This window comes from Pristiophorus japonicus, chromosome 6, assembly GCF_044704955.1.
Source record: "Pristiophorus japonicus isolate sPriJap1 chromosome 6, sPriJap1.hap1, whole genome shotgun sequence".
NCBI lineage: Eukaryota > Metazoa > Chordata > Chondrichthyes > Pristiophoridae > Pristiophorus > Pristiophorus japonicus.
The window spans coordinates 24,281,665-24,294,847 of NC_091982.1; the positions used below are offsets into that span (position 1 = coordinate 24,281,665).

General features: G+C 42.5%; 1 non-coding gene across 1 annotated transcript; it reads right to left on the reverse strand.

Annotated features, from left to right (window-relative positions):
* Positions 1–10,267: 10,267 nt before the first annotated feature.
* trnag-ucc (transfer RNA glycine (anticodon UCC)) lies at positions 10,268–10,339 on the reverse strand. The gene has a single exon. It is a non-coding gene; the product is annotated as a tRNA-Gly (tRNA).
* Positions 10,340–13,183: the final 2,844 nt, after the last annotated feature.

The window sequence follows — 13,183 nt, forward strand, 5'->3', positions numbered from 1 at the left end:
ACTGGGGAAGGGGAGAGAAGTGGTTCTAATCCATGATGGTAGCCTTAATTGGTAGCTTGATGAGATAACCTTTGACAGAGAGCTGAAGAAGAGGTCAGAAGTTGAGGCTTTGGCGTCTTCTTCAATGTACAAACTAAGCAATCTGCAGCAGATTTTGACTCTGGAACAGTGAGAAGCAGAGAAGTCTACTTTTAGTGTGATTCAGTCAGTAATACTGAGTTAGGTCCATATGGAAGGGAAAGTTTCTAAGACTTGCATGAAAATCTTTAAAAACCTCTTCCACTTTAACAGCTTATCGCCATTAGATCTGTTACATTAGCTGTCCGATAATAACTGGAAAACATCCCTCATTCTAGTCTTCACCAAGTAAAAATTTAAATTTTGTTTTACAATAAACTGGTGCGATATTCACATGACACGCAGGTGACTGGAGGAGGCATACCCGTTAGCAGCAGGCCATAGTGCTGTTGAGGAGGCACTTTTGTTGTGGGAGCTGGCAAGACTGCTAGGTCAGTGTAGGATCGGATTCATGGGGCTCAATCTATACAGTCATTCTGGCATCGTAAAGCAGCAGATGGTCAGGAACATCCTCACCTTTAACTGTCTGCTCATTGTCTGTGCATGTCCTGTGTGAAATATTGTTGATGGTCCCTAGTTTCTAGGGTATAGATCCATAGGGGAAAACTGATCTTAATTTGGCAATCTCACTTGGAGAGGCCTCAGGATGGCTTATGTTAAAAATGTGAAAATTTCACTTGATACAGTAAGTTTGGAACTGAAGTACACTGTTGGAGCAGAGCAAATGGAACTTTACTTTGCATCTAAGCATATTATTCCTGATCTCGGACTGCTTGATGCTAATGTTGGGCACTCAAAATGGAGTTTTCCATTCCCCAGCATTAATCACCTCTCACCTGGTGAGCACAAAAATAAAGAACTAGTCTAAGATGGCTAAAGGTGTATCCCCAATTCAGCTGGGAAGTTGCAGATACAACTCAGAACATTCCAGCTTATAGCAATATCTGTGACCTATAACATAGAGGAAATTGGCGCTGGTCATCATAGTATCCTTTTTTTAAAGAAAGACTATGATGGAACCTGAACCTGTGCTGAAGGCTAGAGGTGAGAGAGCAGTCAAGAAACGTTTACTTGTATCCTGTCCAAGATTGGAAGAAAAGCATTGGAAGAGCTTTATTGTGGTAGAAGGCAAAATTTCAATGATACTTTTGTAAGAAATGCGAACAACCAATAGTTATATGAAGGATTCTATATTGTCAGATTGGATGCACTGTTTCTAGACACATTTCTGATGTCTTAAGGAAACAACACTCATTTAAATGTGGCATGACAGATAAGAGTCAAGTCAGAACTAGAAGAAGAGATGGTAAAGAATGAGGAATGAATGTGATTTAGATCTGTGCATGCAGATCTTGAAATGAATGGAAGGGTTAACTCCCAGTAACAAAATCATTACTTGCCTATCTTGGTACAGGCAAAGTATGACATAAAGTCGGTCTGGAGTAGATCTAAACTGGGAATGGTCTGTCAGCTTCAAATATTGCTAGAACAAACAGAATGGTGAAGGACGTGATCATGCAAAATTGCTCCATTCTTTATTCATCAGCTGTCCTGTCAAATTGCCACTTGGCTGAATTGAAAATTCAGTTTATTCAAACAAATAGACCTAAGGAAAAAGAACTTCTGAAATGAGATTAATGTCACCAGACAAAAAACATGGTATGGTGAAAATCCATTACAATATTTATGCCATCTTATTTGACCTGACTTTGGATGAATTTTAAAGCACGTTGTGCAGTTGCTTTTGATAGAAATCCAGACATAATCTTGGTCACAGCCTTCTCCGTAGCTGCCTGGCTTTCCACTGAAAAGCATTGCTTTTTATGGCAGCATCTAGGAACCCCTCCACTTAAGGGGCTGCATGGAATGGAGTGTAAAATATTAATTGTACTCCATCACTTGAAGCTGTGGTTCTCTTCTGTGTGTCTTTGTGCTTCCATGAAAAAGAAAAAAAAGAAAGACTTGCATTTATATAGCACCTTTCATGACCACCGGACGTCTCAAAGCGCTTTACAGCCAATGAACGACTTTTGAAATGTCATCACTGTTGTAATGTGGGAAATGCAGCAGCCAACTTGCGCACAGCAAACTCCCGCAAACAGCAATGTACTAATGACCAGCTAATCTGTTTTTGTTATGTTGCTTGAAGGATAAATATTGATAAGAACACTGGGGGAAAACTCCCCTGCTCTTCTCCGAAATAATGGCATGGGATCTTTTACGTCCACTTGAAAGAGCAGATGGGGCCTCTGTTTAATGTCTCATCTGAAAGACGGCGACTCCAACAGTGCAGCACTCCCTCAGCACTGCACTGGAGTATCAGGCGAGATTTATGTGCTCAAGTTCCATGCTTAGCTTGGTCTCTCAAAGCTGAACTCAGATTATATTACCGTGAAGCCAAAGTAAGGAAAAAAATTCAAATATTACTAAACCATTACTTTTTCCAGGAGGCCATTCTTGTGTCCAAAGGTGGAGTAACTCACTGCCAAACTATAAATCGGGTATTTCAAAAAGCGAAACAGTTAAAAGTTGTGTGTAAAGATGCAGTGAACATAGGCCACTGATGCATGGGTAGCATGTCCCCAGATATCCATTATGCACTGCCAGTGGACAAGGCAGCATGCTGGCTGTGCTTCCTCTTAAATTAGCCCCTCTGTTTTACAGCAACTAAACAAAAACTCAAACACCAATTCTATGTCTGGGGAGGCACTTCCAACACCTTTCTCATACTCCTGGACAGGATGAAAATAAAAGCTTCCGATTTGGTAGACTGTCACTCTCTTATTTCTAGGCTGTGACTCAGCCGTATCAGTCTTTCCTCTTTTTTAAAAAAAAATTGGTACTATGATGGTCAGTGCTGTTCTGAACTTTCTTCTCTTGTACTTTTCAAGCTGTGATTATATCATCCAATATACTTTTTCATCTTCCTTGCTTCCTCACTTCATTAAAATCAAGACTCATCACATAGGGCTCAATTTTCCCATTCTCTGCGCCGTTTTTTTGGCACGTGCCACTTTTTTTGGCCTAAATTAAAATATCCACGTTTCCCCAAAGATTGTGCACCAGCGTAACTCAGTTATTTAAGATTTTTTTTTTGTTTAGTTTTTTTTTTGCTTCATGTGGGGCATAACCGGATGTCTGCGTCAGGTTTTAACATTTATGCAAGTTTGGCCAACTTACATTTTTCCTAGGATGGCGTATGTGACCACTCCCAAAAAACTTTCTGGACACTTAAGAAAAACCAGCGCACATTAAAAAATCGGCGCAGAAAGACGCCATTGTTTACAGGTGAAGTTTTGGGGGGAGTCAAGAAAATATTAAATATGTATCATGAAACGTAATTTTTTCAAACTTAAAATACAGAAAATAAAAGTCGAATGCAATTATTTAATTTTTGATTTTTTTTAAAGTGCCACGTCACCACTGAACATCTCTAAACTAGGCTTGAGGGTTGGAGTGTCGGCCGGCAGAATTGATCTTTCGTCCGGGCACGGGCCCGGGACTCTGCTTCAAAAGAAGCCTGGGGGGGTTGGGTGGGGTGTGGAAGCCGAACTGAAGGGATGAGAACCCTTACACTATGTAGCAGCATCAAAAGAAGCCCCAGGGGGTTGGGGGGGGGGGGGCGGGGTGTGGGTGTTTGCCGATCCCCTGTGTCCGTGTGAGGGAGCGATTCTGCTGGTCGACCCTCGAGCCTGGTGAGGAGACGTTCGGTCGGTGGTGGGGTGGAACTTTGAAAAAAATCTAAAATTAAATAATTGCTTTAGACTTCATTGTCCCAAATGTCCTCATTTGAATGCCTAGCTTCCCGAGATCTGTGAGTTAGTAAAAGCAGACCTGCAACCTAGAAGCGTCTGGAGGACTGCTTTGTCAGTTGAAGTGAAGGTCACAGCTGCACTTTCATTCTACGTATCTGGATCGTTCCAGGCCACAACAAGGAATGTGTGCACCATTTCTCAACATGCAACACATGTCTCATTCGGCAGGTGACTGCTGCACTATATGCGAGGAATTACTATATAATGATCCCCATGACTGCCCAGGCAATGTGTGAAAAGGCTGTGGGCTTCTCAAAGATTGCTGGCTTCCCCAAGGTACAGGGCTGCATTGACTGTACGCAAATCGGCTTGCAAGCACATTTGGAGGATTCCGAGATGTGCAGGAACAGAAAAGGCTTCCATTCCGTTAATGTGCAGCCCGTCTGTGACGACATGCATCGCATCATGTCAATTGATGCAAGATAACCTGGGAGCATCCATGATGCGTTCTTCCTACGTGAGAATGCTCTATCTGCCATGTTTCAGCAGCAGCCAGAAGGACAGAGCTGGCTGCTGGGGCCTCGCCACCTGGCTCATGATGCCCCTATGTGTAACCCAGATGGAAGCTGACTGGAATACAATATGTCACACACTGCGACGCGCAGCATAATAGAGAGGACCATTGGCATCTTGAAACAGCGTTTCCGATGCCTGGACCATTCCGAAGGCTACTTGCAATACTCCCCTGAGATTATTGGTCAATTCAATTTTGTGTGCTGCATGCTGCATAAATTATCCATCATGTGACAGCAGCAGCTGGCAGTAGAAGACCCACTTGAGGTGAGAGTGGCTGATGATGAAGAGGAACATGCAAATGAGGAGAGGGAGGACAACGAGGAAGCCATGCAACTACTTGAACCCGGAGCATGATGGAGGGCCTTCGTGCCCCTTTTAACTGAATATGATCACGATCACAAATGAAGTAGTACTCGGTAAAATAATGGGACTAAAGGCAGACAAGTCCCCTGGACCTGATGGCTGACATCCTGGGGTCTTAAAAGAGGTGGCTGCAGAGATAGTGCATGCATTGGTTTTAATCTACCAAAATTCCCTGGATTCTGGGGCAGTCCCAGCAGATTGGAAAACTGCAAATGTAACGCCCCTGTATTAAAAAGAAAGCAGGCAAAAAGCAGTAAACTATAAACCAGTTCGCCATTGGGAAAATGCTAGAGTCCATTATTAAGAAAGCAGTAACGGGACATTTGGAAAAGCATAATACAGTCCGGCAGAGCCAGCATGGTTTTATGAAAGGGAAATCATGTTTGACAAATTTGCTGGACTTCTTTGAGGATGTAACAAGGGGGTACCAATGGATGCGGTATATTTGGATTTCCAGAAGGCATTCGATAAGATGCCACACAAAATATTACGGCACAAAATAAAAGTTCATGGGTAGGGGGTAATATATTAGCATCGGTAGAGGATTGGCTAACTAACAGAAAACAGTGAAAATGGATCATTTTCCGGTTGGCAAACAGTGACTAGTGGGGTGCTGCAGGGATCAATGCTGGGGCCTCAACTATTTACAATCTATATTAATGACTTGGGTGAAGGGACCGAGTGTAATGTAGCCAAGTTTGTTGATGATACAAAGATGGATGGGAAAGCAAACTATGAGGAGGACACAACAAATCTGCAGCGGGATATAGACAGGCTAAGTGAGTGGGCAAAAATCTGGCAGATGGAGTATAATGTGCGGAAATGTGAGGTTATCCACTTTGGCAGTAAAAATAGGAAAGCAAATTACAATTTAAATGGAGAAAAATTGCTAAGTGTTGCAGTACAAAGGAACCTGGGGGTGCTTGTGCATGAAACACAAAAAGTTAGCATGCAGGTACAGCAAGTAAGCAGGAAGGCAAATGGAATGTTGGCCTTTATTACTAGGGGGATAGAATATAAAAGCAGAGAAGTCTTGCTACAACTCGACAGGTTATTGGTAAGGCCAAACCTAGAGTACTGCATACAGTTTTGGTCTCCGTAATTAAAGAAAGATATAGCTGCTTTGGAGTCTGTTCAGAGAAGTTTCACTAGATTGATTCTGGAGATGAAGGGGTTCACTTATGAAGATAGGTTGAGTAGGTTGTGCCTATACACATTGGCGTTCAGAAGAATGAGAGGTGATCTTATTGAAACATATAAGATAATGAGGGGGTTTGACAAGTGTAGCAGAAAGTATATTTCTACTCCTAGGGGAAACTAAAACTAGGTGACATGGTCTCAGAAAAGGGGGCCGCCTATTTAAAACTATGAGGAGGAATTTCTTCTCTGAGGGTCATAAATCTATGGAATTCTCCACCCCAGAGAGCTGTGGTGGCTGGATCTTTAAATATATTTAAGGTGGAGTTAGACAGATTTTTGAGCGATAAGGGAGTAAAATGTTATGGGGAGCGGGCAGGGAAGTGGAACTGAGCCCATGATCAGATCAGCCATGAACTTATTGAATGACGGAGCAGGCTCGATGGGCCAAATGGCCTACTCCTGCTCCAATTCCAAGTTCTTAACGATTGCTCGAGCCTTGCGCCAGCAGCTCATCCGTGAACGCTTTGCTGCCTGAAGGCTCAGCGGCAACTATTCCAAATGGACCATGTTTACTGTTTGGACCTGTTCCATAATGTTGTTGTGTTAATGGAACAAATAATGGCAATGATTCCTCGTTACTTCAAAAAGTTGTGTTAATAATGGAACAAATAATGGAAATGATTCAGTTATAATTTAAAATATATTTTATTCAAAAGTTTAACAAACACTTGTTTGTACTTAACTTTAATAAAAATATTCTTGTATGAAACTCTAAAGGTTTCACTTAAGATCACTTACAAGCTTTAATATCATTTACAAACTTTTAATCTTGTTACATAAATTACAAAAAACTTTTAACTTCAGAACAGTTACAAAAGTAGTACAATAATAATAACAACAACAGCTGCAAAGAAAGGCTGCACCCATCTCTCCTCCAACTTATTCCAAAACCGCCCGTTGCGCTTAGTCTTGTTGACTCCACCTCTGCCCGCAGGCGGTGGCGCAGCGTTTCTCGAGTTGATACCAAGCTTTTTCTTTCGAACATCTCAGGTAATGCGCACTTCTTGATTGCGGGGCAGTGGCAGCGGGCAGGTGATAATGTGGAAGGCCCGGCAGAGGCTGGTCTGGGGATTGGAGTGGGAGTGACAGTTGATTCCGTCAATGGGCGCAGGGTCTGTGCATGTTCCTTTATTGCAGCAGCTAACTCCGAAATTACTTCCCTCATGTGCCCTGACAGTGTCTCAACTACCTCCAACATTCCCTCCCTCATGTTCGCCGACAGTGTATCAGCTACCTGTGATATTCCCTTTCTCATGTTCCCGGATAGTGTTCCCATTTATCTTGAGAGTGCTGTTACTTCTTCCAACAGTCCTGATATCTCATCAACCTACTGATGGTGTCCAGGAGTGATCATGTAAGGTCAATGCTTTCCGCATACATTGCCATCATCTGAACCACATCTGTTAGATCCTGCACCTCAGGAGAGCGCTGTCGAGCTCTCTTTCCCCTCCTCCCCTGGGTGTGGTTTGTTGCATCCCACTGGGACCCGCAACCTCAGACGTTGGGGCCCTGCTTGTGCCTCGCTACACCCCAGTGGAATCCCCAGCCTCGGACTGTGAGAAACCATGGAATATCCCAACACTCGTACCACTCAGGAAAGGGCCTGGCACCTCAATGGGCAGCACCCGCACCTCCGCTAGAGTGAGTACAACATTGTGGGCTTCATCCGTCACCTCCCCCTCCCCCTCTCCCCCAAGCTCTTGGTTTGGAAGATATTCTCCTCTTCAGGCTCGTTCGCGTTTGAATCTTCTGCATCCGCTTTGGCCTCAAGTTCTGCAAAATATAACAGAACAGACAAATGGTTAGCAGCAGAGGAGGGGGCAGGGTGGCATGAGAAGGCGCACACATTGCAAGCAGCAGGCTCATTTGAAGGACCATGATGAATGATAGCACATTGCAACAACCAAAGCATAGCTGATGGAGACATCCCCATGAACCAAAGCATGGCTAGTACTTAACATTTAGCAAAGCCAGACTTTGGAATTTGCAGGACTTTCCCTCTCCCAATCTGGGCCCAATTTGTACAGTGGTGATTGATTTCTCCAGGCAGGACCCATCAAAGCAGCGATCCTGTCTTCCAAGTGTGTCAGTGGGTGCAGATTTACTGGGCCTCCTCCTGTTTGAGTTCTTTCCCTTTTGTTATGTGCCACCTTCCTCTGCAAAGATGAAATGTAACTTTTTAGAGCGTGTGTCTTTCTGCTGGGTGGGACATATACAGATGGTCACATTTACAATTGCAATTCCAGTGAATAAATTAAAATATTACTTGCACTAACTACTTGACCAAGGTTCTGCCACTTCTTTATGTACTGGCCTCTAGACCTTGGGGTGGTCACCATTGCACAGTAATCTTCTGCAAGTTGGTTCCAGCATGTCTTCTTTTCTTTTGGTGAAACTTTTATGTGACTTCAGCTGGTGTCCAGTTCGTGCCATCTGGCTTCAATTGCAGTAATTAGTGCCTCCACTTCATCCTGAAAAAAATTCTTGGTCCTTGAGCCGCATTGCATACTGTATTGCAGCTCCAATTTTTCCAATGAGAATTAAAGTTCTCAATTACAACTGGCTCTTTAAAAATGTCTGAATGCAGACTGTGAGGTGTATTGGGCATGCGCGCCCATAGCAGTCACGTCAAAAACTTTTTTTTGGGGGCGCATGTGCAGAAGTGGGGGGCATCGTTTTCTCGATGCAGACATTAGGCTCCACTCCCTGAAGCTAAAGGACAGGCTGCGCAGTGCCAATTTCAAAAAATAGAATGAGGAAACTTGTTTTTTTTTGGTGTAGTCGGGGTAAAAAAAAACGGGCGTAATTCTTGCAGAACGCAAAAAAACAGCATTGGGGAAAATTGAGCCCATAGTCTCTTGCTCTAATACATTCATTTCCAAGATATTAAGACAATGTAACTCCTTGTGTCTTTTCATCCTTTTACATTCCTTAGGCTTTAAAAACTGTGATGCTGTTGCTTAATATTACAACAACTTGCATTTATACAGCACCTTTTAACATGGAAAAAAATACCACCGTGCTTCATAGAAGTGTTATCAGTAAATAAGTCACACTGATTAATCATGTCTTCTACTCTTTTCACCTCGAACTGTGAGCCTCGGTCCTTCATCTTTTTCTCAATTAAAAATGACACATAAAAAGGAAGTCTATGGTCATTAAGATCAAAGAAAGCAAGCCAAGATCAAATATTTCCCCTAAGGAAGAAATTAACTGGCAAGTTACCTCAGTCAGTTCTCTCAAATCTCCACGCGGGTGCTTAAAGTAGCATTACCTTCTCATTCTCTAAGATGGGCCATGATGGTGGGCTAATCAGAGACCTAAATGATGGGTGGGGGGCAGTGATGGGGGAAGAAGAGGGGGAAATAACTTCTAAATTTCAAACGCTAAAATGTATGTTCGCCTTTTCTTCTTGGATTTTCTGTACTCATTTCCTTGAGATGCTGGTTGTTGCTTGGAATACTGTTCCGCTCGTGTCCACTGCAGTCCAGCACCTTTCCCAAGGGACCATTCTTGTTCCTGAAGAGTGAGTATTACCAGGCTTTATTAAAGTGTAGGGCATCACAGTGAAGCCCAATTATGTTCTCATCCAATTTCCACATATGTGCACTTTCCAGCAGGGATCACTCAGGATATCAATCAGGGAACTGTAACTTTGACTGAATTTTCCTTTCCTTATTCCAAAGAATCTAAAGTCAAATGTAGGGCCCTAACTGCACTTTAGATTGAGATCAGCTAACTCAGAACTGTACTTGGGATCTTCTGATATTCGTGGCTCAGGACTACAGCAGTGAGTATCTTTACCCATTGTCGGGTTTTCTCTTTCAGTGGGCTTCAAAGGTCAAGAATCAACCGAGACTTTGGAATATATTTTATTGACATTAAGACATAACAGTTTTTCCAGTTAACAATGTCATACAATCTTATCTGGGGAGCACAACTTGGAGCAAGAGTGATCAAAGATCAAAGAAGACACAAAGATTAGTGGGAAAGCGGGTTGTGTAGAGGACACAGAGAGGCTGCAAAGAGATTTAGATAGGTTAAGCGAATGGGCTAAGGTTTGGCAGATGGAATACAATGTCGGAAAATGTGAGGTCAATCACCTTGGGGGAAAAAAAAACAGTAAAAGGGAATATTATTTGAATGGGGAGAAATTACAACATGCTGCAGTGCAGGGGGACCTGGGGGTCCTTGTGCATGAAACTCTTTTAGGGAATCTTTGAAATGCTGCTGTAATAATTGCTTGCAACCAGAGCCACAGAAATTCATTTCATCCTCAAGTATAAATTGACAAATGTGATGGCTGGGAATCGAACCCAGGTCAACTGCTTGGAAGGCAACCATGCTTACCACTGCACCACCATCACACAACTTCCTTGTGCATGAATCCCAAAAAGTTAGTTTGCAGGTGCAGCAGGTAATCAGGAAGGCGAATGGAATGTTGACTTTCATTGCGAGAGGGATGGAGTACAAAAGCAGGGAGGTCCTGCTGCAACTGTATAGGGTACTGGTGAGGCCGCACCTGGAGTACTGCGTGCAGTTTTGGTCACCTTACTTAAGGAAGGATATACTAGCTTTGGAGGGGGTACAGAGACGATTCACTAGGCTGATTCCGGAGCTGAGAGGGTTACCTTCTGATGATAGATTGAGCAGACTGGGTCTTTACTCATTGGAGTTCAGAAGGATGAGGGGTGATCTTATAGAAACATTTAAAATAATGAAAGGGATAGACAAGATAGAGGCACAGAGGTTATTTCCACTGGTCGGGGAGACTAAAACTAGGGGGCACAGCCTCAAAATACGGGGGGAGCCAATTTAAAACCGAGTTGAGAAGGAATTTCTTCTCCCAGAGGGTTGTGAATCTGTGGAATTCTCTGCCCAAGGAAGCAGTTGAGGCTAGCTCATTGAATGTATTCAAATCACAGATAGATAGATTTTTAACCAATAAGGAAATTAAGGGTTATGGGGAGAGGGCGGGTAAGTGGAGCTGAGTCCACGGCCAGATCAGCCATGATCTTGTTGAATGGCGGAGCAGGCTCGAGGGGCTAGATGGCCTTCTCCTGTTCCTAATTCTTATGTTCTTATGTTCTAAATTCTTGTTCTGGGAGACTGGACAGGGGACTAGTTCTTTGCCGACTGCCATCTCGAATGTTGCCTGTGGTCTTCCTGAAAATTCACTGCAAGACTACATGGTTTATATCTTTCCTTTCTAAGTCTATTGCTGGGCAGAACAAACTTCTTGTTTCTCTTTCATTTCTCACAGTCCAGCAGCACAGCTGACTTAGTTGTTCCCTTGTTCCCTGCTTATCTGTCACTGTCCTTGAAAGATACAGCATTACAGTGATTCTGCCATACATACTTTCTGAAGGGAGTTTGAGCAACAACAAGTCCAGAATGCTCTCTGATTTTTGGCCAAGCTGGCATTACCCAGAGGCCTTTCTTCAATTGGTATTTCAATACAATTCTCTGTTCCTCGGTCAGCTGACAATCTAAATGAGACTATCTGTAATTTTGTTTATAATTCTGTGGGCTACACATGAGTTATTGTTCCTCTGTAGTTGATACTTTTAACTCATTATGCACTTTTATCAAGTATTAATTTGGATAATCCAGGGTTTCAAGTCCATTACTTTGCCCAGCTTACAGTTCCTGGGCAAGCATTGCTTTGACTGTTCCCACTCCCCAAGCCTTACTTCGTCCTCCTTAAGATCAGGCACCAAAAAGTCCATTACAAAAAACTCAAAATCCTTCAGCACAGAACCATTACTGGAGCATGTGTGTGAATTTATTCCTCACATTTCCATAATTATATTCAGAAACATTTTACAAAGTAGGTTTAAAGTTCAATAAAAATTATGCCTTATCCAAAGCTCTAAATAGAAACAAAATGTGAAGGTTATTATCTGAAGTAATCATTTTACAATATGAGAAGCAGCAAAGGTAAATCAGGAGGTGATGTGACCACAACATACTAATTTAATTGTTGTTTCCAGGCTAAATGCTAACTAAATCTAATTAATTATATTCTGAGCAGCATGCAATTTCCCTTGTAGTATTGTTTAGAAATAACATCAGATATGAATAATAGCAAATTAGACAACATAAACTTTGTAGTAAAAATAGAAACAGTATTACATCCACGATCCATTTTAGTGCTGCTGCTGTTACACAGCTAACCCATTAGAGCATAAAATTGATCACCTTGCTGATGTCACAGCCTGGGTTGCAATTAACTGCAATGGAAAATTCTTCTTTCAAGCAGCTAATGATCTTAATTGTGAAGAGCTTCAAATGAATCCTGCTGAAGTCCTGAGTGGACTGATGCTGTGGTAATATGACTGGTCTGAGCCGAGTAGATGCAGAGTGTGAATGCAACCAGCAACACACCTGTTTTACTGCCTGGATGTGAATTATACTCTGTTCACCAGAAGAGAACTCTTCTCCCAGAGAGTAAGGACTGCATTTTCCTCTTAATTACCACTTGCAAGTGGCTCTCGGTGGGAGGGGGAATGAGGTGGAAAAACTGCATCCTGTTTTAAAAAAAAAAATTAGATACTGAATCTTGAAGGCTTAAAACTACACTAGAGTTATTCAATCCCAAAAATTGTCATGTCTCCTATGTGAGACCTGCCGGGAACCCAATCAACTGCATCTAAATAGGGTAAAGTGTGTGTGGCTAACCTTTAGACCATCCCAAATAAGTATGACCACTTGGAGTTACAATAAGATATCCATGAGGCAGATAATACGTTGACAAGGCTATTTTATCTGCTGCTACTGAAGGTTTGTGGTACTTTGCCTGGATATCAATCTTTGGAAGTTCAGTCAGGACTTTGCCTGTTAGTTTCACTCGGCTCTGGTTGAAGTATTGCTTTGCATTGGGGTCATTGATTTTCCAATAAGAATCCTTGTATGAAGATAAGGAGATGGAAAAGATTAAATTGGAGGCTCTTGGAATGATGCATCACAGAAGGCATCTCTTCCCTATAGATACATATTACTTACCAGGTTTACAGGCCAATGAGATCATGCTTATAATTTTCTGACAGATAGTGCCTCAAAAGGCTACATATTCCTTCTAGATGATATTGGGGAAATATGCCAATTGGATGAAGACCTGCAGCCCACTTTCATCTGGCGAACAGCTTTATCTTTATTCGGCAGGGTTACCACTGCCTTGAATTCTTTCTGATGAGATCCCTACAGGCAGT